Source organism: Temnothorax americanus, unplaced genomic scaffold (genome assembly GCF_048541705.1).
Source record: "Temnothorax americanus isolate GAGA-0224 unplaced genomic scaffold, ASM4854170v1 Scaffold33, whole genome shotgun sequence".
Lineage (NCBI taxonomy): Eukaryota > Metazoa > Arthropoda > Insecta > Hymenoptera > Formicidae > Temnothorax > Temnothorax americanus.
Genome location: NW_027509475.1, coordinates 609,941 through 634,700, shown reverse-complemented (window position 1 = coordinate 634,700; position 24,760 = coordinate 609,941). Strand labels below are relative to the sequence as shown.

General features: G+C 42.6%; 1 protein-coding gene and 1 pseudogene across 4 annotated transcripts in view; one reads left to right on the top strand and one right to left on the bottom strand.

Moving 5' to 3' along the window:
• The window catches only part of Scgdelta (sarcoglycan delta), a 305,491-nt gene that overhangs the window by 31,372 nt on the left and 249,359 nt on the right, over nucleotides 1-24,760 (top strand). The gene's annotated exons all lie outside the window — the stretch shown is intronic.
• On the bottom strand, nucleotides 15,102-23,816 carry LOC143901379 (uncharacterized; annotated as a pseudogene).

Sequence of the window (24,760 nt, the reverse complement as noted above, 5' to 3'; positions counted from 1 at the left end):
TAAGCGCACCCGATACGCGCGCATTCGATTTATATTCGCCGTCTGTTATCGAGGTTGGGTTACAGGGAGGGGTAGTCGATGATAATGATGACGACGAACAAGACGGCCACGGGGATGGTTCGGGAAAGAGTAGAGAGAGAGAGAGAGAGAGAAAGGAGGGAGAGAGAGAGATTGTGTGTGTGGCAGGCATTGTTTGCACGTCTGTACACACACGAGAGAGATAGAAAGAAAAAGAGAGAGAGAGAGAGAGAGAGAGAGAGAGAGAGAGAGAGAGAGAGAGAGAGAGAGAGAGAGGGAGGGAGACAAGGGACAAGCGGGAGCGAATGAGTCAGTGAGTGGGATACCTAATGAAATTACGATGTTACTTCCCTGAAAGACGCCCCGTGGAGGCGGGCACGGGTACATACACGCGACGATCAGAGCGTAAAGTCCATCCCTGTATCACGAGCTGCCGCGCGTGAGCGCGTGTCCGTCCGTGTATGCGTGTTTTTCCACGTATATACACGTGCCATACGTATAAACACGCGCGGGTGTTTGTCTACGTGTCGCGGGTGTCCTTCCTGCCTGTGCAATGTGCAATGTGCAAGCACGTGTGTGGACACACGTGCATGCCGAAGCATCCGTCGCGTCCGCGTGCATCCGCGCCTCTTTCGCCGCGGAAAAGCTCTTTGTAAAGCGCCGAACGAGAGCTTTGTGAAAAGCGCAATTGACAGGTCTTCCTATTAGTAGTCGACAAAATATCGGAGGCGGAGGGAGGGGAGGGAGAGAAAAAACGTCGGCGTGAAGCGATGGAGGAATATGGCGTTGCGAGTGTCGGAGCGAAAGAGACGCTCGGTAAAGAACCTCGTACCCTTTCTTCCTCTCTCTCTCTCTTTCTCTCTTTTTTTGTTGCATTAACCGGTTAAACTTCCATACGCGTAAAGATGACGCCATGGACGCCCAGGTTGCCGCGATATTCCCTGAAAATCCGGCCGATCGCTTCCCCGACGTCCTTTGACAAAGTCCGGTTCATCTCCCGGATCGTCGATGAAAAATGAAAAGCGCGATCGATTTTGGCTGAACTTGTGCGTCTGCCTGTAAAGAGCCGACCCCGCCTTTCGTGTTCGAGGCGTTATCTGCTGTTATAACGATTAAAATTATAAAAGGGAGGGACAGAGATGGGGAGGACGCGTCAAAGAGACAGGCGGCTTTGTGCTTCATTTGCGAACTTAGGCCACGATTATGCGCAGCACCTGAGTATATATCGTAGTAATGAACAGATCGGAAACAATGATTTTGCAATGAAGGACGGATAAAGTTTCTTTTCGCGTCAAATATAGATTCCAACTTTATACATCGCACTCGCGAAACTCGCTGTGTAATTTCGACATCCGAATCGAAACTAATAAAATTCGTTATAACGATTTGTGATAATTTAAGTACATATAGCCAAATCCGTTTTATCTTCAGATCAAATGCTGCGAATGTATGGGCAATCTAATTTTGAAGGAGAAATTAGGTCATTAACCTTCGTGTAGAGAGACAGAGAGAGAGAGAGAGAGAGAGAGAGAGAGAGAGAGAGAGAGAGAGAGAGAGAGAGAGAGAGAGAGAGAGAGACAGGAAACAGAAAGAGAATGGAAGAGTAAGAGGAGGAGGAAGCCGATCGCAGACAGGTTAGATTAAAGCCAGAAATCGGTATGGCTGGTTTGGTGACCAAAGTTCGACCTTTATTATTATCGTTTGTCCCGAAGGCATCGTGATATTCGTGATGTGGAACAATGCTACGGCGTTCTGTAATTATGTTAAGTACGCCGTCGCGTATAGCGCGCGCGAAAGCCATATAGTGCACGTATACTGAACTATACCGTCGCTTCCAATAGTTGGTTACCTCGAGATTCACCCTTGCAGACGAGTCGAGAGTCGAGAGAAAGCTGGGGAGGTGCGCGGAAGAGGAGCGGTAGATAGGGAAGTGTATTGCGAGCCAGCCTATAACGTAACGCTGTTATAGAGTAGCGCAACCGACCGCTCTTGTGTTCAGACACTAACTAACTGTACTTTGGCCCCGCGCGTGCTTAATATATGGATTCCATTCGAGTATTTGCCGGCGTCGTGTCCGGATGGAAGTTTTTCTCAGGTTCTCTCGTAAATGCGTATCGATTTTCTAAATGTATTATCACATGGCTGCGATTATCACTGGAATTTATTAAAACTTAAGTTGTGGAAAAACGGTGCGTCTATAAGATATTTGAGAGTCTCAGAAATTTATCTTTCATCCGAGTAGGAAAGAATATTTTGTCTGAGGTTATCGCGTTGAGAATCCATTCCTTTTGCGTTTAATCATTTTTCTTGAATCCTTCATATATGACCTGGTATCTTTATTATCTACATCAAGAGCGTGACGGTACAACTTGGGCAATTTGTTGCTCATGTGCAGCTATGGCCGTATATACTGGGTAGCCAGGAAGCGGGTAGTCGTAGGGAGAGTGACGACAGGGAGATGCGAGAGGGAGAGCGAGAGCGAGTGCGAGAGCGAGTGCGAGAGAAGAGAGAGAGAATCAACGAGAGGAGAGCGTTGATGGTTGACGTATCTGTATGCCGCAGTGACGGCAGACAAGCACGTATATCAAATAATTAGATTTCGGCCTGAAACGTCAATAACCATGTCAAACCATTACCCGTGCGAGACCCCGTCGACCGGTTCGGTGCTGGTTGGTCGGTCGACCGACGACCGGCCGGGAAGAGCTGCATGCCTGTCTGACTGCTAGACTGCTGCCTCCTGCCTAGATAGCTTGTTGGCTGGCTAGCTGGCTGGCTGGCTGGCTGCTCACGAATTTAACCGAGTTAGCAAACAACTCATTTAACGAAATTAGGGCCCCGAGCGTCGCTTAAAATCGGAGAAATAAAATTACGAAGCGGCGGGTGGGGTGACCGTCACTGGTGGCAAACAGGAAGGGAAAGGGAGACGTCGGCTTCGAGTTGAGATTTTGGATGTTGGCTGTCGCTCTTAACCGCTGATGCCGGGACCGCGACGGGCGTAAGGAATTTTTTAATGGAAACTCGTTAATAGGCTAAACTCGTGGCTTCGCGCGGCGAATCGAAAATATATGCACGCGGAGAGAATTTTCTCTTAAAATTTACCCTGCAGAAATCGTGGTAGTTGCGGGACAACATGTACCACCAAGAATTTTATGCGAGCTATTCTGATTAATATCTACCATGATAAAAAATATTAATATCTATTACATTAAAATATAAAATATGTTTGATTAATTTTACTAAAATATATCTAGGAAATTTCAATAATTTTTCAAAATTTACCAATCTGACTGGTAATTTTTATCACGTTATTTGTAAAATGTCTTTTGTATATTTTAAAATTCTTGTTTGCCAAGTTGTCCCAAATTTGTAGTGAATTTAAGGGCAAAATATAACAAAAAATTCTCTCCGTGTGTGAATATCCTTTTTACGCACACATACGAAATGTATATTATGTACATAGATATTTACGAGAATTTAATACAATCTCGAAAACACCGTAGTTTTTATATAAAACAAAATATATTTCCTATATTAAAAAATTAGCATTAAATGAGCCATTACTGTACAGTTCAAAGAAAGATTTTATTCTCTTTTTTTTTGTTACGGACCAAGGAAAAAATTTATCTAAATCAGAGATACCCTGTATACGCAGAATAAAGAGAAGAGGAGAGAGGGGAAGGAGGGGAAGGAGAGAGACAGAGAGCAATGCGGGTGTTTAAAGTGCGAAGGAAATGTCGTCGGCGACGTCAGGCGTTGCCACTCGGGCGAAACAATGCACGCCTTCCGTTTGAGATACGATTCGAGCGTGCCATGCTCGACGTTTCGCACTGTGTGCTCACTTCGCTTCGAGCGAGCGAGAACGCGTGCACGCCGTGCATTTGTGTCGCAGGCAATCGCCTGCATTGTGCACATGGGGTACATTGTACGCAAAGAGAGGGAGAGAGCGAGAGAATATATGTATACATATATTTATGTATATATACATATATATAATATATATATAGAGTAACAGGTTCACAGTGAATCGGTCTGGCTATCGCGGCTTTACATCTGACAGCCTTCCCTCGTCTTCTCCCTTACGTTCTAACGTCATTGTACCTTGCCGACACGCATCCAGTAATTCACACAACTCGCGCGGCATGCCGCAAATTCAGGAAGTGACGTTGACTCGCGTTGCGACCTCGCTTTTTAATCGGCTCCGTTGCCTCTCGGTTACTCTCGGTAAAAAGTGGAGCAGAATGCCCGAAGAAACCGAATTATTCCAGGACGCGGATATACGCAGGATATCTGGATACTCCGTTTTCAATGAACCATCTTGCGGAATGTGCCTGCACGAAGAAATCGAATTGCAAGTTTAACCGGTGTCACTCGTGACATATTCCAATTTCTATGAATGGTTTTGTCATTCCTGAAAATTGAGTCGGACAATGTCACTCGGCCGGATTGACTGTCATAAATCTGATCGGAAGATAGAAATCTCGCGATTGATACGCGTTTTAATTACATTTTGCTATGGTACTACGGGCACAGACATGGAAATCGAGCGCGCAAATGAGATGCATCTCAAGGCAAAAGAACTCGACAAATTTCCCTGATTTCAGCGGGAAAGTGAGATGTCCTTTTTTTTTTTTTTTTTTTAATTTTTTTTCATATAGCTTTGGCGAGCTTGGAAAACGCGCGAACGTGTCTTGCCCGCCGGTTTTTGAACTACGTAAATCGATAAATTTGTAATTTCATCTCGCACTCCTGTTAGCGCCATACGCTAAAGAGAACTCGCGTCGTATGGCGCGGGCAATAAGAGTTTGCGCCGGTCGAAATCGAGTTATTTACCTGATTGCGAGTTTTGTGAAAAATCGTAATGAACTTGGGTCGCGAGTATCGCTCAACTTTCGCAATTTAAACGTCGAGCTCGGCCGGATAATTGCGGAGGTCGCGCAGAAGCAACGGAGGACGGCGTTTTCCGCGCGCGTTGCGCGAAATTAACGCTCGGCACTTCTAAATTCGCACGCGATCACTGTTGCGATTTTATCGCGCGCGAAACTTTTTCATTCTAAACTCGTTAGTAATTCCTTTTTCCGTAAGTAAGAACGCCGCACTTTCGCCGTTCGACGGGAGTTTCCTCCTCCAGAAAATTTAATTACCGAATTGCGCGAAGCGCGCGGTTTGTCCGAGTGAAATATTTGCATAGACACTTATTAATTTCCTGACTTTGCAATCTTTATCTCTTTCCCCGTTCCTCGCGGGGTATCCGCGTATATTAATGTCCCTACTTGCCATTGTCTTCGGATTTACGGAGAGCTCCCTCCCCGCGCGGCGCGCCACCCATTCAATTAAACTTCGCGAAACAACCGGTAATGAATTTAGATATCCTGATGCGTTTAACTTACAGAAAAAGATACATCTTCCATCTTCTCTCGCGAGATTCCTTTTTGAGTTCATCGATACGCTACGTGGAATAAGTTCGTCGGATTAAGCTGACCGCGCAGTAGTATAAATCATTTTCAGACAGACACTGCGAGATTGTGGTCGATCCTTATGGCGTATTCCACTTTAAGTAGAAGCAGTCAATCATGGTCAGACCGCTTTATCATATCACGCGTCTATTGCTCGTTTGTAAAACGACATTTAAAATATTTAGTCATCAGCACTAATGAGAATATTAAATAGAATAATTAAAATCATCGATGTTATGACTTACATTCCCGTTTCAGATTGATAAGTTCGAAATGGTTGAAGTTTCCGTGTCGCGGTCCGAGTTTAAAGGTCGCCGTGCACGATCGCTAACAATGATCCTCCAAGCAAGTCTCAAACGAGTTATCTAACGGCAATAAAGGCACGTATCGTACAGTCGATGGGCGGTACTCGCTGATAGTGGCAACTTCCTATCGGCTTTTCAAGCGATTGCTGCTGCCGCTTGCACCCAGATCGGCTCCATAGATAAGAAAACAGCCGAAGGCGTGAGGTGATATTGTCGATTCTCGCATGATATCTACGCGCCGTTTCCACGTATGTCGTTCGATCGACGTGACCCGCTTTTCTTGTTTCTCACTCTCGAAAAGTCACTCGTTCTCTTCCTTTGTTTTTTCCTCCCATTTTTTCTATTTTTCTCTATTACGTGCAAAATATGGATGCAACATCCATCTTTCCGTCTGGGAAATAATTCAGGGTCAGTGCAATATGAAGAAAACTAACGAAGGCTCTGACGAGTATTACGGATCACAGTTTTGACGATGGAATGAGTCTCTGTTAAGCGTAAAATAATTTCCACTTAGCCTCATCGCGTAGTTGCGATCATAACGCATTATTGTATGTGACAATGATAAATGATATTAAATGATAATTTAATATTAAAATAATGATAAATTGATAAATATTAAAATTACGCGAAATGTACGTTTAGCTCCTTGTTTAGCTCAAACATGTGTTAAAATAGTTTATTAAGATAATGATATTAGAGTCTATTTCTGTTCAGAATTTATTTTAACGGATTAATATAAAAATTCGTGTGACATAACTAATAATTCAAATAAATATATTTTTCATGGATAGATATACACTTTATCCATTTTATTATGTTATATAAATTGATGTTATGATGGAGTATCTGCTCTTTTCGCCCGAACAAAAACATATATGACAGGATTTTTTTTTATGCGTGCATGGTAAATCAAGCTCTTCGCCTGCTTCCCAATAGATTCCGAATTTTGCGTCATTTTCGTCTTTCTAAAAGTCCTGAGCCCATTCTATTCGCACACCGGTGCGAAGACCGAAGGTAGGAAAAGGAGAACCGGTAGAAATGGGGGCGAGAAACGAGAGGGAACGAATAAATTTGCGGCAAACCGTCCCCTCAAAACGTGGCATGCAAATGGCCCCCGGGGCAATTTCAAATTTTACGAGTCTGAAAGTCGTAGGTGCGACATTCTTCGCCTTCCACTGCCTGCTGCTACGTCCACCCCGTGGAAGTTACCCCTGCGGCTTTTCACCCGTTTTCCCGTTGCCCCCCCTCTATCGACGAATCGTATTCACCCCTCCCGTTAATGTCCCGCTAAAAAGCTCTCGTTCTCGCGGAAATCGCTTTCGCTACTACTACGTAGCGTTCGAGAGAATTCCCGTCACGTTCACTCAATTATTATATCTAAACGAAAATGCGCAAATCTCACTGCCGACTTTCCGCGCGGAACCGTTCGGGTCAGAATGCCGCAAAGAGCTCATTAAACGCTCCTTGGAAAAGTATGCCTACGTGCGGTAATTTTCCACGTTGCTATACCTTCATCCGAAATTCTGCTGAATCATTAGATAACGTTATATCGTTATTACAGATGATTTTACTTCAAGTCAGTTATTGATCTTAAATTACATATTCGTAGTAAGCATGAAGATATGTTCTTGGAGTTTGGATATATCATTATATAAATATGTTCTGAAATAAAATATGCGAATCCCAATATATCTTTCTCTTTCTCAATACTTTTAATTCTCGATCGATGTAAATGCTTTTTTCTCTGAAAAAGATATCGCGTAGCACTTTTTTTCGAAAGTTAAATTGGAAATAAAAGATAGATAAATAAACCGTGGCTGGTACGTAAAAACATAGACACTCGTAAGAACTCGATCTGTCCATCGATCTTTGTTAATCCGCCTACGTTTTTCGAGTGGAAACAGAACGACGTTATATTCTCAAGGGTGAGAAATGTGGTCGAGAAATGGATTCCCCGGCGCGGAATCTGACGGACAGCAAAGCCCGCGGTTTTCCTTTCAGCGCGCTTTAACGAAATTTTAAGCATATCCGCGGCTCTCTCAAGGTCGATTTCCATTTCCGGCATCTCGCGCGGCGTCTCTCCCAATTAAAGAGCCCGCCGAAGTTTCTCTGGAGCTGCAAGCACCAATTTCCTCGCGCGCGGATCACCAAAGAGTGGATGCGCAATTCTCGCCAATCTAAGTTCGCGACGACTTTAATTATGCGTAGGCTACATCGGGCATTCGGGACGGCGAAACGGAAAAAGAGGGACTGAGACAGAAAGGGGGAGAAAGAGTGAAAGACGGAGAGCGAAAAGAAGAGGGAAAGCATGGAACGGTGCTAGATCCAGGGCGTTATTCTTCCGCGACATTAAGAGAGAATATCGGACGACGTTCTTTTGATCGGTGAATTTCTTTCGCGTTAAATCCCTTGCCAATCGCACGTTCCGAGTCTTATTATCGAGCTGTGGAACAATCATGTATTTTCTCTTGCCTCGATACTGATAACTCTCCCCCGTATTTTTTGCTCCTAATCTATTGTCCCGCGTCACAATAGACATCAGTAGAACATTTCCAATCTGAACTATTATGTCTTTGTTCCTTGTTATCAGCGAAGATACTGTAGTAAAACCTCAATCAGGCCGAGTCGGTTCGCGAATCGATCTCTGTTTGAGTAATTATTTATTGCGCAATATTATGTCACGTTTATTAATATGAGAGTAAGAGGGAGGATCATAAATTATAGACCTTATATAATTATCTTTCATCAGAGATTTAACGATAATTGGCTGTCATTATCTTGATTACGTTATCAAATAATACAATGAAAATATTTTTGCCTGCAAATTCAATTTGTTTCTCACAGTTTCTATCTAAAACCACTAAACGAATCTTTTCTGCAGTTTTCCCTTTTTCGTTCGATGGTAATCACCAATAACAATATCTCGATAAACGCCACGAACGAGAACATATTTCGTGCTTTCACGTCGCAATCCCCGCTAACTGCCGCGATTTAAAACCGTTAAGCGCGCACAAACGGATCTTTCTTTATGGTATAGTGAAATTTATACGATTGCGCTCGATTTTTGCTTTGCACATGCGGGAGCGCGCTTTCGTTCCGCTCGCTAACTGAAATATCGCGCCGATAACGAGAACGTACGCGGCCGTACGAGGGTCACGGCCTGGAATAAAGAGAAAACGCGGAAACTACCAATTGCGTATACAGGGTTATCTGAAAACACGATCCAAGGTTTTAGAACTTAACATGTAAAACTCGGTGTGAAAATGTAAAGTTAACGCATAGGCTCACAAATTAGCCTTGACAAGCAATTCATGGAAGCTAATTATAAGTAAGCTGATATGACTCATTGTCAGCGATTTGATCAAGATTCGCACAAGAATGTCGAATGAGATTGTTATTATACGTATCGTAGTATTTAATTGATTGGATTAGGTAAATTATCTATATAGGGTAACTCGGGGGAATATGCCACACTTAAGAAAAATATGATTTTTTCCCCTATTTCTTTTTCTTTTTGAGATATCTTTGCATACTGGTCTTCTTTTTCCTTCTTTTATCTGTTACTCATATATAGTTTTAATGAAATCTTTGGATTCTTTACTATTAAAAAGAAAGAAATACAAAAGTGTTGCAAAATTGGCATACTTGTCATACTGTACTTATCCCATAAAAACTATAATACTGACAGGAAGTAAGAGTAAAACTTGGGCAAAACAGATATAATATTTTTAACAATTTCACAGTATTTACAACAACGCTCCTAGCCGTAGCTTTGTTAAACATAACGAGTGGCACATATTTCCCACACTGGCATATTCCCCCCAGTTACCCTATATGTATTTTTGTTGACATTAATCTGCGCAACTGCGTTAATTAGTCATATTTTCTATTTGTATATCCGTATGTCTCTTTTCAAATTTCTCTGTACGCGTGCCCATCGTATCGGGATCCACCCCGTCCAAGTGGCGAGCACGTAGCGTGGACGTAGGTGTAATCTCGCCGCATACACGCGCGATTCCGTACCGGATATCAGGGAGCACGACTGGAGAGCTTACGGGGATCAATGGTCGTTCAGCGGCGTTTTATCCGGCTCGGGCTTAAGCGTTAATTTTTGCGAATGAACTCGGTGACCGAGCCGCGCGGCTTTGGCCGGCCTGCGACAGTGTGCGGCCATTTATCGAATTTACAGCTTTCCGGTGTGCCGCGCGAATTTATCGACGATATATTCGACAAATTCGCAAACGTGATTGCCGTTTCGCAAGTTATGCGATATTGGCTCGACGAAAATTAGGATGTTATAAAATACGGAATATTTTCGACTTTTGACATGATTAACTTCACTACGCTGAATTAAGGTCATAATGTCGTTTAAAAATTTTTATAAAAATAAGAGCAGACGTACGATAGCATTCCGACGTAATAAAAATCAAGAATATAATAATTTATTTAACTAAGCTTAATGTGACTTGTGATTACGATAAGTGATTAAGATACTATGTATTATGATTTTATTTCCTACTAGATATGATCTACCGATTTTATAAATAGAATAATACGAAGTATAACGGGAAGATAATTTCCCATCGAATTAATAGGCAAAACTTCGCGTTACTTTGTCATGAAACTTTATGAAGAATTTAAAAGTGATAATGAGGTAGAATAATGATTCAACAACGCTCTTCCCTTTCACCAAGACGATTATGAGTAACCGACGTTAATGTTAATGGCGTTCTGTTTCAGATTTGAATAATTTTTAAAGACTCATGAATATTTATCGGTGTTATCACGAGCAAATATAGTTTTAACCCACGGATTATTTTTGCATAAATTAGCCGCTGCGATAACACGCGTAATTATTTAATTTATTATTAATTCCCACAGTTAGTTTTAGGCAGGCGAGAGTGTCTTTTTGTTAATTTGAGCCCGTATTTCTTTACATGCATTGAGCGAACGTTGATCTATTTATATAGTTATCCGTGATGTGTTTTGGATTAATTGTATTCCCCGTTTTGTAACAGGATATATTATTAATGATGAAACATTCTATTCCACTTTTACTACTGGAGATACATTTTTTCAAAAAATTTCTTATTTCTACTTTGAAGAAAAATTAATAGCGATTTCAAAATATTTCTTTTTTCATTACGATAAACATACATTTATCCAACTGACTGTACCTAACGGGTGACACAGTTAATTGTTTATGGCTCGATGGTCGAAATCATGTCTAATGATCCATCGTTTCGATTGGATCACGAAATTGGATACGAGCGATATAACGATACCATTGCGCGAAACGTTCGATATAGACAACGCGAACGATAGACAAAAGAATGGGCCCGGGTGACGCGACGATGCGCAAATGACAACTCGTCAAATTTAGCGTATTCGAGTCTGCCAACCGTGTCGATATTCGTATACGAATGAATAGCGTGTCCGCGATTTTTCATGCTCTCAGAATCAATCGCCTATCGATCATTACCAATATTACGCAAATTCTAAATGAGACACTTTCATTTAATTGTTTCCAGCAAGTTTAAAAACAGACATAATATCTCTTTTTATTTTAATTGATTCGTCTCAGTACGCCGGACAACTTCTTTATATCTTGATTAGTTACTTATTATTATATATATTATAATTATATTTACATGTTATACATAGATAATATGTGCACAGTGATTATGCTAGATTAACTTCGACCTCGTGACAGAATATTAAAATTCTCGCGATCTACGAAATACGCTTTAATAATCATGATAAAATTGCGAATGTTATTGACGAGTGAGTATATATTCGCAGGATGCATATCGCGCATCGCTTCAGCTTTTAAATTTTTTAAAAGTTAATAAAAACACGATGTCGGCGCACCTCATTAAAAGTTGCCGGTTTAACATTTATGTCGCGGAAACGCAAAATTATACAAAAAGAAAATAGACGTCCGCCACCGCGCGCGATTTCGCGATTCGTGTTTAGCGATTGTGCGGAATAGAGAAAGCTGAATCGTCACGGGAATGAGGAGAAACGACTTCCCGACGTGCCTCTGCAAGGACGATCCCGACAAAATCCAAAGACAATCCGGCGGCTTAAACCGAGGCGAAAGAGGCCGGAAAGAGCGACGCCGAAGATCGCAGCGACTCGCGAACGGTCAGGAGAGCTTAGTATGCATTGCGTGATAGCTCCCGCGTATATCCATTATATTATGCCCACCCTTCCTCCCTGTCTACTATACCCTCTCGAACTATATTCAACGGAAGAGATTTTCTGCCGGTTGGTTCCTTGCTATTACCCAGCCGCTATCTACAGCTTTTCTCCTCTCCCCTCTCTCTCTCTCCCCCCCCCCTCTCTCTCTCTCTCTCTCTCTGCTTTTACTTCGTTCATATCTCATATATACGCTCTCCTTTGTGCGCACCCGTTATACTGCCGGGTATTTACGTGAATGCGATTCCGGTTTCACGTACGCCGACGACGGGCACGTCCCGTACACGTTAGCGCGAAGACGTATTCGAGCGTTGGTCGCTATGGTGAGAAAACGGGAGGGCGGGGGTGGAAGGAGCGAGGGTTTCAAGCAAGGGGGTGCGTCTATGCAACGCGCTCCGACCGCAATCCGCGTGAGCGTGCGCGCGGGCCGATCGTCTCTCCGCATATGCACGCGCATCGCACGGACGTGATTTCGTCGTAAGGGGTTTCGAGCCGCGCGAAGGGTGAACGTGCTAACCGCGGCCCGTAACCCCCCTTAATTCCCTTAACGACGTCGTATAGGTACGTACGGGCCCCGGAAATCTTTCCTCATACAGCGCAATCGAAGACGTCCCCCCATCTCTCTCTCTCTCTCGTCTTTTCACGATGTTCTATTTCAATTCCGGCTACAATCGGTTCCCAATATGTGGAATGGAATCGGATCGTTTCGTTTCTTCGTCGAGAGACAAGATCCGAGCGCTTGGCGATGACTCGCTTCAATATTCCTAGACAAAAGAATCCTGGCGTTAAAAATTTAGAGAAGACTTCAATCTCTCCGTACTCTCCACATGCGAGGTACGAGGGCAATGAAGCTACGTCAGAGCGGGAAAAGACTTTGAGATTATGTATTATCTGCGGGATAATTACCTGCGAATAATCTCGCGGTATAAGTGGCGAATTGAAGCCAATTTCGCGTTCCTATTATATAGTTTATATTAATTATTTTTTTATACTTCGGTGTTACAAATCTCTGTGTTTCGTTGTAAATTGTGAGATTAAATAGAAACGCAACCGCGTTGTGATTGCTTACAAATCGTGCACTATCAACGTAGATTCCTTATAAAAAGGGCACATGATTTACACCACAGATGTAGATTGTAGATTATTATTATTTAGGAGTGTTTACGCTCGGTTTCCATGGATTCTATGGCAAAGGAGGACGGTTATAGAGAATGTTACAAGACACAGCTGGAGGAGTAGTCCGAGTTAAATTGCCGGCTGGCGAATAAAATAAAATTTTACAAGCGTTCGAGGCTTTGCCTTTAATTTTATCACCGGTTGTTTTCCGCGAGGCTCGCGCCGTTACCCATTAAGAGGGAATTTAATTTTTTAGAGGGTTAAGTGTTAGTGTTGGCGATTTCGTTCGCCTTTAAAGCCCTCATTGAAAACACTGCGTGCGGTCGGCATATTTTTCGGATGCTCTGTCCTTCTCGGATATCGCGTCGTGCAATTGTCGCTAACTACCTCGAAAATTATTGGACTATCAATAATCACGATTACTCGTCAAGCAATTATCGTTTGTTTCGTGCTCCTGAGTGAGAAATTTAATATGGAAAATATAATAATTTAAAATTTTAATGTTCTTCCATTTCTACATTAGTTAATGGAAGGAAAATTTAAGTATTTAATAAAATGAGTTTTTAATAATTTTAGTTGATTCAATAATGCAGTACATGATAAAGTTTTAATAATACGATATAAAAATCGAATAAAACAGAGTAAATCTTGATATATGTTAATGTCACGCTACGTTAAATTTTGATAATACACGTTATTTGCGCTAATAGATAAGCGCAGTTCGCGTTGTGAACGAGAATGCGGCGTGTATTAGAGATCAATCGAATGCAATTTAAACTGAAATGAAGAAACTGAGGCTGTCGACGTATGTACTATGTATTCCCTCATCTCGCCTGATTATGCTAGCCACGCGGTAATTTCTGTTTGCATACCGGCCGACCTTTGACCCAAGCGCCACGTGGAGGGAAATTCTCTGCCACGCGGGCTCGAAGCGGGAGGATTACTGAACCGACGATGAATCGTTGAGGGCGGTCCGCGTTTTTATTGCCTCGTTATTTCATTTCGCGCACGTGGCATACCCGCGCGTATTTTATCATTTTTCCGATTTCCCGATGGACGCGTTGATGCTCATTATGAAAGCGATCCCGTCGGAATGTCGAAGGGGAGAAGAAAGATCGTCTGATAAACGGCGAAGAACAATCTCGCCGATTTCCACGTGTAAATCGCGCGCGTTACGCGCACGCGAGTAAGATCTCTATATATCCGCGAGACAGATGCATCGGTTAATCGAGAACGACTCGACTCGAATCGCTTCAATACAATTTGATTTTGCACAATTACAAGGAATGAATCGGCGAAATCTCACGTCGGCTGCGCGAACGGGCACGACCTCCTCTCCTTAGGCGGAGGAGAGATATACGTGTGCATATTGGCGCGGAATTTTTCCCCGTGAAATCAATCAACCCGGTTGAATTCAGCGTTGCTGCATCTCGCATCCGAGCGCGATTCGTCGTCGTCGTCGTCGTCGTCGGCCCCTCTCTGCTCTTCACCGATTCCTTTCACGACGCCCTCAATCCCCTGCCTCGCAGGCAGGAAAGGAAAATACGTAAACGAAAGTAGACGTATGCGAATAGATAGGATTGCTGCCTATACGCACGGACGCTGCACGAATCGTTGAGAGTTCGTTGGCTATAGCTATATAGGTCCGATATTTTCTCTCCCGCCGATCTTCTCGACGGATATTCCACGCCAAGCAACGTCCCCGTACGTTCTTGTTACCGAAACTATGCGTTACGCCGAAACAGTCGTCAGTCTTGATAGTTAGACTAGATTTGTCCTGCCGGTGAAATGTTTCGAATACGGTCATACACGCCATTCTTTTTTTTTATGAAGATACACACGAGTTGTCAATGAGATTCTTTACAAGTAGGAATTATTGTTAGAAAATGGTTAAGGAACTTATTTTTAAATAAATATTTAAAAAATATATTTTGATGTTTTCTAAAAGACGTTTAAAAATTTCAAATAGACGTATTATAGTAGATAGAGATTTTTGCTGCTAAGAAAATTAAGTAAATATTAAATCATACCGATTTATTAAGTAATTCCAATTCCTATATCTCCTTTTTTCATTAATGCATTTTCACAGAACTTCATCTTAATTGTTTTGACCGAAGTAATGAAAAATATTGCTGGATTTTATCTAACAGTAAATATTTTTGTAGGCTACATTATATCCAAATTGGACCTATCATATGTATTCTAATCAATAAACATTAGAATCGATAAGATAGCATGTACATAGCTATATGCATACGGGCTTTAAAAAATATAAAAAACAGCTTTTGATGTTTTTTTAAAAGGCCTTGAAAATGTTTTTAGAACGTCTTTTGTTAAATTTTTTACGAGATCTTAAAAGAGACGTCTTTGAAACACGCATGCGTTGTCTGGGATTGCTTTCTTCTCACGTATATTATATCAGACAAAAAAATATGCCGCAAATATGTCATAAACATTTTTTATTTTAACCTGTAATCTAACACTATGCACAATACTGTTACACTATTGCAACGCACATATTTAAATGTATATTTGTTAGAGTAAAACTATTTGCTCGTTTCTAGCGCGGACAGGATATTGGACCTCTCGCGTACTTGGTAAATAAACTTTTGTAGAAAATTCGATAGACCTGATAAACCAGTGAACGCGATATTTTTAACTGCTGTGATCTGTTCCATTCATATCAATTACACGCATCTCATCCGCACCCACGCGTGTATCAAAATGTTAAAGAATGGTTGGAGAGAGAAAATCGTCGACGTTCCTCCTCAAACGCAACATACAATTTTACTAAAAGTTTCATTTTCTTAGATTTAGATCTGCCGCTCATTTAAACGGATCCGCTTATACGGATTATATAACCCACGTTTAATTATTAAGAAAAGCCACGAGGATCGGAGTTACGACTGCGTATCCGTTTAACGTATTCCACTAGGGCGCGATTATATTTCACGCGTGTTATTTCACGCTCCGTGCGGCCGACAGGATACTAATTACGGACGTTAGCGCGCAGAAAAGCCGCTCGTTGCCTTCTCGTTGGCTCTATCCCCTCCTTATTTCGACAGATGTGCAAGATTAGGCGGAGTGGCTGCGAGATCGATCGTTATTCTGCTTGATTATCGGCCCGGCAACGAATTAACGTGCTTCGAGTATCGCCGCGCCGTCCTCCATTCTCCGTTCGCTCTACGTACGCCCTCCTCTCTTTGTCGCTCTTCCTTTCTTTGTTCGCCTTATTTACCTCGAAGCTCAGCCTCTCGTTGCATCTCTTTTACGCCTGCCAACCATCTCCCAGCTCCCCCTCTTCCCCTTCAATCCCCTTTTCTTCACGGTGACTCGTGACCAGTCAAGCGCGTAAGAGGCTCCTTACTTTTTCTAATCTAGCTGACAGGATAGAGAGTTAGGCACAATCGATATGCTCTAAACAGCAATTTACATGAAGCTGTCACCCCCGTACCCTTCATGTCCGGTCGCAATTACGTTCGCGCACCGGGAGGTAGTCGCTGCCTATCTTTACCAGAAAATATATAACCGCGCGGCGCATTTGGCGATATACATTTTAAAATTATTTCCTCGAATATCGGTCAATATCGATTTTCAATGATTCTGTCAATTCATTAAGGACTATCGATCACGAGAAAAAGAAAAAAAGTTGAATGATGAAATATTTATTTGGAATATTCAAACTAAACGTTTATAATCTCAGTATGTAAAATATGCATGTAATTAAAATATATAATCTATAAAATTTATGTACAGTTCACAGGTTGATAGTCAGTAATAACATAAAAGATATCTTAATTATTAAATTCTAGCGTTACCTTTTGTGCTTGTTACACAATCAGAGAATCATTCGCATAAAGAACAACATCCTCGAGCGTCGAGTGGCTTCGTCAGGAAACGTTATTAGGAGAAATTAAAAAAAATCTTAAGGTCTTTTCGCCGTGAGAGATGATTAACGCGTTGATCGCCTTGCATGAGATTCACTGCAGGAAGAGGGCGAGGCTCGTTCATCTTCATTTCTCTTTCTATCTGCGTCCTCCTCTCCCTCCCTCCCTCCCTCCCTCCGTTTTAGCCCTTTCCTGTATATTCACCCGATAATCAGCCCCTGATAATTGAACGTCTTGAAATTGACGTCGTTCACGCCAACATCACCGACGGGCGTCCGCCGTCAAACTTTTTCCGCAGGACACTGATACGCTATCTAACTACAATTACGGCGTAATTAAGAACGGTGAGGGGCGATAATTAAAGATTAAGATACTTGCCAGCCGGGTAGGAGCCTGCAGAAGTGACAACATCGCCGCAAGCGAGCCAGCTCGGCGATATTAAACCCCGCCTGGTACAAACTACGCTGTGCCGGTGTAAAGTCGGCCATTGACTACTTGCTGATAATCGCTGCGCCTTGTACCCGCCTACATTAGATCCGAGATGCAATGAAGTGTAAGATGAAATATGAGTAGCGAGCGATAAACGGAAGAACGTGATTCACAAAGCATACACGTGACCGTCTATTACTACGTTTACGCGAGCGTTACTTCTGTAGTAACTTACGATATATCACTCGTTTACGCGGAGTAAATTATCGCAAGTTACTACAAAATCCCGTTTACGCGAAAGAATTATCGTAAGTTACTACAGAAGTAAAGCTCGCGTAAACGTAGTATATATATAAAATAAGAATTAGATGAAATATATGAGTAGCGAGCGATAAACAGAAGAACATGATTCACATAGCATACACGTGACCGTCTATATAAAATAAGAATTTAAAAAAATTAAAAGTCAATTTAAATTGATCATCAATGAAGTACTATAACTGTTTTGTTTGATCAAAGTTATAATTCTCCAAATATATGTATTTCATTAATCACATCTTTATATTGCACAGCCGAGATTTAATTTCTTTTTTTTTTAGTTCTTATCGCGTTTTATTTTGTTACGTGAGATGCGGAGGAAATAATTTGAACAGGTGAACATACGGTTAGAAAATAATTACTGTTAAAGCTGGCGCCTCTCTTATTATAACACAGGAATTTTTCGCTGATATTTTCGCAGCAATATTTGTTCGACCAGCCTGTACGATCGAGGTGCATAAAATTGTTAAATTCAGAAAAAAGCCGGCTACCTCATCGAATCGAAAATAGATATACGTTTCTCTTACCCATATTTATTATCTTCCTCTTCTGCCTTTCGGCAGTTTACGATTCCTCGTCTCAATTCTGTTAAATATCATCAAAATATATATTTTCTCAAACCACAATGTTTTTTATATTACATTATGATGAGCGATAAAAATTAAATAAAATTAATATTGCAAAGCTAATTTACGTGACAAAGGATAGTTTTGAATTGCAAATGGATTGCGAAACAATATATTGCTGATACAATCGTTATCGATACACTTCCGATACTTTTGCTATATCTCGCTATTTTTTAAACAAGGTTAATCCGTTTTACAAAAAAGATGCTTTTATACAAATATCAGACGGGTAAATATTCGCTGGCGTTTATCAAAGTACCGTTCTGTGCCAAAGAATCTTTTTATGGGATGAATTTCAGCTCATGTTACACGCAAGCTGTACTACTTTTACACGTTAATGAGTAAGTTGCGAAGCGAGCCATTTAATCGCTACGGCGAATAATGCGAAGCGTATAATCGGGACGAGGACGAAGAAACAAAACTCCGCTCGTGAACAATGGGTTCGTTAACGGCCGCGCTTCATTAACTGCGAAAACAAATTTTCTGGATGCTTTGCAATCATCGAGTCATTCAACTCCGCGCGACGTTTTGACGGCGCGACGGATGTCCGCGAATGCAAAGTTGTCGATACTTCTGTCGATATCATCGTGCCCGCGATTTGTTCCAAGTTTCGCCGAAGGCTTGCGCTTGCGGTTTTAATCGCCGTTCTCGCATATATATGTATATACACGCAGTATCTCAGAACTAATGACACTTATTGCGACGCTTAACATTAATATTCTGGAAGATATACTACGGTTTCTCTACAGGGGGTATTTACATCACGTATAACGAGATCTCTAACTATATTTCTCTTATTGCTTTTCATCTTTCTTTCTTCATGAATATTCGCGTGCGGTGCTTATATAAATCTTGAAAATTGCGAAAGATTTGATTGCAGCTGCATGTGAAATTCGCAACAAACTTTTTCGTTTGGCGAACGTTGGGTTACATGCATCGCGCAAAATTCCAACCCCCGATACGAGAAATAAAACGTTTGTTAAGCAAACGTTATTTGGCTCTCGCGTAACTTGTTCCTTTATATAACTCGGTCACCGTCGGTGTTATTTTATTGCCCGGCGCGTCGCGCTCGTCCACTAACTTTTCTAAAACGCCCCGGTTCGCGAAATTGGTACGTAGATGGACCGTGTCGACTCGCGTACACGCGAGAGAGGGAAAGAGAGAAAAAGCGAAAGAGAAGGAGAGAGAGAGAGAGAGAGAGAGAGAGAGAGAGAGAAACCTGGAGAACCGAAAGTAGTGTAAATCGAGCTTACAATCCAATCAGACAGCCCCCCCTGACTCTGTTTCTCTTTCGAGCTCTCCGAGGTTCGTCAGACGCTCGAGAGAAGGAATGACGAAAGCGAGAGAAAGAAGTCTACCGAGATGTGTGTGTGTGTGTGTGTGTGTGTGTGTGTGTGTGTGTGTGTAATTGTGCGAAGACGCGAGCGCGTTTGAGAAGAGAAGGGTAGTAGCTGCGAGGGTGACGATCAAGAAAGAGGGTGGATAGTAAGGCAGAAGCGGCAGGGCCGCAGAAATAGCCTCGGGGGTGGTTTAAGTGAGGGGTGGCATAGTTGTACCGTGAAGGAGGCGGCTCGTGATCCTCACGAGAGAGAGAGAGGGTCGCATAGGGACACACAGATATTTCCGAGTACATTTTTGATGGGATTTTTAAATGAGCTCCAATTGCGTTAAACGCTACGCCTCTCTCGACTTAAGGCAAGATTTCCTTAAACGACGTTTCAGCCTCTCAGAGCCTCGGCGCTGTCTCGTACCGGAATGAAAATTACCGGAGGTCGGCCTCGTCCTCTCCGCATCCTTATATCTGCACTCGGGTTTTTTTTCTTTCTTCCCTTTTTTTTTACCTTTTTTTGCTCCCGTCGCCGTCGTCGCTTACGGCTATTTACCGTGTGCGTCGGGGTATCAGTGACGTCAATTAGCTCCGAAATAATTGCTATGTTATCTGTGCAAACGCGGGCGAAAGTGTATGAATATTTGATAAATATTCACGAATTCTTTGAATAATTGTGGCTTTGAATAAAAGATCGAGAAATTCTCTCCCTGGTATTGAACGAAAGAAATGTGACGGAAAAACTCGCGATGTTTAGGATTCCCTGTATATCAGATAAACTTGAGAGTCCTCGAAAACCCGATAAACATATCATGCTACATCGTACGCATGAGGGTTGAGCATAAATTGCGTATAAATTACCGAGAAGATACGGAACAAATTGAAACACGATCGTGAGATTGTTGCGTCCGCAATTAACAAGTTTCTCGCAATAACTTGCTATAATGTTTGGAGCACAAATATTTTTGTCGCGTATCGAGAAAAAGTGTTAAATTGCAAAACGATTACATGGATTTGTCAAATGCAATTAAGAAGGCGAAAAGAGAACGACAGTATGGGTGTAACGGATGATTTCGCATAAAGTTGCTCGCGCGAGATATGCGAGTGAGGATGAAGTTAGGTGGAGGGAGAGAGAGAGATAAGGTGAAATAAATTGTGCCGAGTTTTAGCGTACTTTTATGGCGACGATGGGACACGTCTTAAAACCAACGACGTAGAAACAAAGAGAGGTATAGAAGCGTCGTATCTCTACAATGGAGATACAGCTGCACCAACCGAGAGAAAAGTAATTCAAGAAGAAAACCCGTACACACACACGCACACATACGCGCAAGCACGCATGCGAGCAATACACTCTCTCCCTCCCTCCCTCCCCCCTCTCTCTCTTTCAAATATTAAATTTCTTAATTATTAACTTGAATCACGGAATGTATGAGTATATATGTATATATCATATTAAAATATCATATTACTTTGTGAATAAGTAACTGAACATAATTCATTGACACATTTTTAAGGACACATATATAAAATACGATACTTCTTCGTATAGATCAATTTTTTGGTTTTTCCAATGTATAATTGTGGATACCTTAATCTCGAAAGAGACCGTCGTTAAAACTCTGACAGTATGTGCGATACAAATAACGACCAGTGAATGCATCCAGTCGTCGGAGCACGCCAGACACACAGCTCGAGCGCAGTTAACTGCCACTTATCGAATTAGAAGTTTAACCGTGTCACGTAATTTCGCCGCGGTAAGAACGTAATTGGCACTTAATCCCTTTAACGGGACGTTAACATGTAACGGCAATGAACCCTTGATGATCCCCGTTATATATCACGCGGAACGATGCCATCCACCGGTGACGGCCGCGGTCCCAAAGATTCGCCGCTCGAGAGTATCGACGCGTATATATTTTCGTTGACATCACCGTCGCAGAGTTTATGCGTTTATCTCTTCGCGCCGTGCCGAAGGGCACATAATATTACAGCTGCGTCGATGAAAGAGAGAGAGAGAGAGAGAGAGAGAGAGAGAGAGGGGGGGGAGAGAAGTCTGCAATGTGCTGTGAAGATTCAATTTTGCAGCGTTTGCCAGCACGTGCAGCGCGTTTTCACGACGCTTAAACGATGAATCGTCAGGCAAATTGTCGTATTGCGTCTGGTTGCACTTGTGCAACACGTCCGATTGGCGCGCGGTATAATGAGCTCGCTTGGCTACTTTGTTTCGCGATAATAAACGAGCCGGAGCTCTATCGCGCGATCCGATTGACATAATCACAATCATCGTCTGCATAAAGGTGCCGAGCAGTTATTATACATTGTACGAAATGCTAAATTTTTGGGTTAACGCGAAGAATTTTTACTATCCATATAGACCGATTAATTCTTTCGGGACAAGATTTAATTATGCATGTAATAGCTCATTTATTTATATAGCTCATATATATGAGTTTGTGTATGTATGTGTGTGTTTTAAAACTGATAAATACCGGTAACTAAAAGTCCAATAATTAAAAAGTATAAATATTTTACAACACGTTAAAAATTAAATTATTCTCATTATCTTGCAATTATTGAACTTGTAATGCATGACTTCAAAGCGTAGTAATATATCCGTAGAATAAGTTTGTTTGCGATGTTAATTCGCGGTTGGCGGAACTCCATATCGCAATATAATATTTTGTCCCGCTGTGACGAAACATCGCTTAGGATTGAAATAAATTTCGAGGCAGGATTTTCGAAAAGTTTCCGCTAATCAGAAAGCGTTTGTGCGCCACCGCCGTTGCGAGAGTGTTGCTTACAAGAGCCTGATGGGGGATAGGTCTCCCAGAATTTGTGTCGGACAAGAGACACTCTGGTAAATCAGACTACTTTCTCAGTAACGAGCGACACAAGCGCGGAGGAGAAAACGCGCCCCAGCGTTTTCTCTCGCTCGCGGACGGAGTCGCATCTGGCGCCGTTCGAAAACTTTTGCATTACGTCAGGCGCCAGTAACGCAAAATGCAATGCAGCTCGCGAGAAACGCGGACATAAACATCGCCGACAACGCGAAATACGCGGCGAGAGCACGATTGTGTGTCTCGTGCTCAACTTCTAATGGCGAGCGGTCCTCTCGGCAACGTTTCTTCGGGACACCGTTTTATAAAAAAAAATATTGTGCCGAATATCGGTTAGTAAATTGTTTACTAATCAATAGCTTTATTAGTATATTATTTTACCTCGTTTTTTTACCAAATATAAACTAATCTCAAATAAATCTAACCTTTACCAATCCGAATATAATTATCTTTTGGATAGGTAGAAATTTACTAGAGTATCTTTTTTATAAAGTGTACCGCGTAAGCGTAAAACGTAGAAGCTCGTGCAATTTCCATTCCTTAATTAAATTGTTTAAGCATTTCGCAGTAGTTTCCCATTTTTAAGCGAAAAAATTAACATGCACATTTAACAGTATCACATACACAAATAAAATATGACTGAAACAGATAATGTTTCTACGACCGACAGATCGAATCCGAAAATAACGCTTGTCAGACATCTGATGACAACCAGATAAAGGTTCTCAGTAGCTGTGTGTCATAGTATCTCATCTAACCCGAGGTTGATGTCTTTGTTTACCAGTGACTAACATCTAATAATAGATTGCTGTTTACCTGCTAAATCCATCCTTCCACTCCGATCGTCTCGAGCGACTTCCAACCGCGACTTTAGTCTTTTCCGGAGAAAAAACCCCGTGTCTCGAGTCAGCACCAGCCCCAACGATAGTCACAGGTAGTATCAACCCCTCGGGTGCACGAAGGTGCGCGGTGACGGAGGTGGCGGGTCAGCGGCCCGAACCCTCGAACTCGTCGCCGTTGAAAAAAAAAAGGAAAGGAAATCTGTCCGTGTCGACATGGGGTGCAGGTTGCGCGAGAAAGCGTTCGAACCCACTGGCTACGTGCTTTCTTACGGGAGTTTGGCGCGCGACTGTGCTACTGGGGCCAACCCCGCGGCCGCCATCAACCCTCTTATGGCTCTGTGTCCCTACGCGTTTCAACCCCTCCTTGCCACCCTCGCTCTGTCTCCGTTCTCATCCCTCGCTCTCTCCCTCTCTCTCTGTCTCGCTTGTTCCGCGCTGCCCCCACCACCTTCATCCCCCACCAGAATAACGAGCGTGACAATCCTTCTCTATTTTCCTTCCATCCCTCGGCATCCTTTCCTTTTTTCTCTCACGGTGTCGTCCTACATCTTTTTCTCTTTCTCTCTCTTTCTCCTTTCCTTCGAGACTGAAATTCTCCTTCTCTCTCCCGCCGATAGTCTCCACTCTGTCTTTGTCGTTTCTCCCTGCCGCCCCTTCCACTTATTCGCTGTCTCACTTTACCCTTCGTTCTCGCAGAGCTTCATTACGACACCTTTAGCCCCCGTGAACTGTTTCGTCCCCCTCGTCGCGACCGTCAGCCGTCTCGCTCCGACGCCTTTGACCACTCACGGGGTTATCCTATATCGTTCGCCGGGTCTCTGCTTTCTCTCGTTTCTACGGCATCTCTCTCTCTCTCTTTCTCCCCCTCGTTCTCAGTTTCCCCTCAGTTTCCCCTTCGTCTCGTTCATCGTCTGTCTCTGTCTCACAGAGTGCAATCCCTTCCTGCCGCGGAATCACCACCGATGTGGACCGACGCTTAGCGCCGGCGCGCCCGCCACGATTCAAAACTGCGGTTAGAAGGGGTCGTCGGAGATAAGGATGCGTCCTAAATATAGCGACGTGGTGCTTAAGACACCACCACCTATCCCCGACACCCTTCGGTCTTATAAGCGCCTAGCCTCTCTTAGTCGCGCTCGGAATTTCGCCAACTTCTTTCACTACTATAATGAACGTGTATCGGCTTTTCTGGCCGTCGGGGATAAAAAGGGATAGATGCACTCTTGAGAAATTTGTTTGACAACGTCTTATGGCAGGTAGACTTTGTTAGATCGTATAATTTTTTCCCAGAAATTAGCTTAAACTAAAGCTTATAAGAAATCTTGAAGCCGCTTTAATTGAGTTTAACTCTTCATTCTTCCACTATTATAATGAACGTGTTACTTTCCTGGTCATCGGGGA